Below are 2,500 nucleotides of genomic sequence, written 5' to 3' on the forward strand. Positions count from 1 at the left end.
CGCTGGGCCCTGGTGCGGGCGGTTGCCTCGACCACCATCGGCACACGTTGGGCCCTAGTGCGGCAGCTTGCCTCGAGCACCATCGGCACACGCTCGGCCCTGGTGCGGTCGGTTGCCTCGAGCACCATCGGCACACGCTGGGCCCTGCTGCGGCAGGTTGCCTCGACCACCATCGGCACACGCTGGGCCCTGGTGCGGGCGCTTGCCTCGACCACCATCGGCACACGCTCCGCCCTGGTGCGGCAGGTTGCCTCGACCACCATCGGCACACGCTGGGCCCTGGTGCGGGCGGTTGCCTCGACCACCATCGGCACACGCTGGGCCCTGGTGCGGGCGCTTGCCTCGACCACCATCGGCACACGCTGGGCCCTGGTGCGGCAGGTTGCCTCGAGCACCATCGGCACACGCTGGGCGCTGGTGCGGCAGGTTGCCTCGACCACCATCGGCACACGCTGGGCCCTGGTGCGGGCGCTTGCCTCGAGCACCATCGGCACACGCTCGGCCCTGGTGCGGTCGGTTGCCTCGAGCACCATCGGCACACGCTGGGCCCTGGTGCGGCAGGTTGCCTCGACCACCATCGGCACACGCTGGGCCCTGGTGCGGGCGCTTGCCTCGACCACCATCGGCACACGCTCGGCCCTGGTGCGGTCGGTTGCCTCGAGCACCATCGGCACACGCTGGGCCCTGGTGCGGCAGGTTGCCTCGAGCACCATCGGCACACGCTGGGCCCTGGTGCGGGCGGTTGCCTCGACCACCATCGGCACACGCTGGGCCCTGGTGCGGGCGCTTGCCTCGACCACCATCGGCACACGCTGGGCCCTGGTGCGGGCGCTTGCCTCGAGCACCATCGGCAGACGCTGGGCCCTGGTGCGGCAGGTTGCCTCGAGCACCATCGGCAGACGCTGGGCCCTGGTGCGGCAGGTTGCCTCGAGCACCATCGGCACACGCTGGGCCCTGGTGCGGTCGGTTGCCTCGAGCACCATCGGCACACGCTGGGCGCTGGTGCGGGAACTTGCCTCGACCACCATCGGCACACGCTGGGCCCTGGTGCGGCAGGTTGCCTCGATCACCATCGGCACACGCTGGGCCCTGGTGCGACAGGTTGCCTCGAGCACCATCGGCACACTATCGGCCCTGGTGCGGGCGGTTGCCTCGACCACCATCGGCACACGCTGGGCCCTGGTGCGGGCGCTTGCCTCGACCACCATCGGCACACGCTGGGCCCTGGTGCGGGCGCTTGCCTCGAGCACCATCGGCACACGCTGGGCCCTGGTGGGTTTAGGCACATCTTCAAATTTCTGCCGTGCCAATGCCATTTTTATGGCTTGTAAATTCATACAATGGTCCCCTAAGCCTTCACGTGAAGTTTCGTTGGAAGATGACTCGTTTTCTATTTTTCACGATTTTCGAAACTTTTTGCGGTTCGGGATTTTTTAAAATTTTTTTATAAGGATTTTTGGCCCCAAATTTTGTAGGCATGATCCTTCTATTTTTGTTGGCATGCACAAAAAAATTCAGCTAAAAACTCGAAGTAGAGAAGATTTTGTGACCGTTTGAAAAAAGTGTCCCCATTTCAGACACTTTAACGGCTACTGGTAGCAAACCTGTAAAATCTCAAATGCTCTTTAAGGGGGTGTGAATTCTCAGAGGTTTGATGAGGGATAGGGGGCCAACACAAGGCCAAGTACCAGCACCCATCGCACATCATGTGCGCACACCCCCCCGGCCCCCCTCCCAATCGCCGGAACCCCAATGCCGCCGGTCAGGTTCTCCGGCGATGCTCCGGCGATGCTCCGGCGATGCTGTCCCGAGTGAAAAAAATGCGGCACCAGCACATGCTGGAGCCAAGCATGGGCACCGTGGCTCAAAATCGAACTTCGGCCAAGGCCTCGACCATCAATGGCACATGATGACGCATGGTGATGGCACATGCATCGACCATCATCGGCATAGGCTGCCCTTCGGTACGGGCACTTGCCTCGACCGCCATCGGCACAAGCTGGGCCCTGGTGTGGGTTGTTGCCTCGATCACAATCGGCACATGCTGAGCCTTGGTGCGGGCGGTTGCCTCGAGCACCATCGGCAGACCCTGGGCCCTGGTGCGGCCGATTGCCCCGATAACCATCGGCACACGCTGGGCCCTGGGGCGGGCGCTTGCCCCCAGCACCATCGGCACACGCTGGGCCCTGGTGCGGGCGCTTGCCCCCAGCACCATCGGCACACGCTGGGCCCTGGTACGGGCGGTTGCCCCGAACACCATCGACACAAGCCGGCCCTTGGTGCGGGCTCCTGGCTCGACCACCATCGGCACACGCTGGGCCCTGGTGCGGGCGGTTGCCTCGAACACCATCGGCACACGCCGGCCCTTGGTGCGGCCGGTTGCCTCGACCACCATCGGCACACGCTCGGCCTTGGTGAGGGCGCTTGCCTCGACCACCATCGGCACACGCTGCGCCCTGGTGCGGGCGCTTGCCTCGACCACCATCGGCACACGCTCGGC

Source organism: Durio zibethinus, unplaced genomic scaffold (assembly GCF_047325235.1).
Source record: "Durio zibethinus cultivar Kanyao isolate XHJ-2024 unplaced genomic scaffold, ASM4732523v1 HiC_scaffold_402, whole genome shotgun sequence".
NCBI classification, from domain to species: Eukaryota; Viridiplantae; Streptophyta; class Magnoliopsida; order Malvales; family Malvaceae; genus Durio; species Durio zibethinus.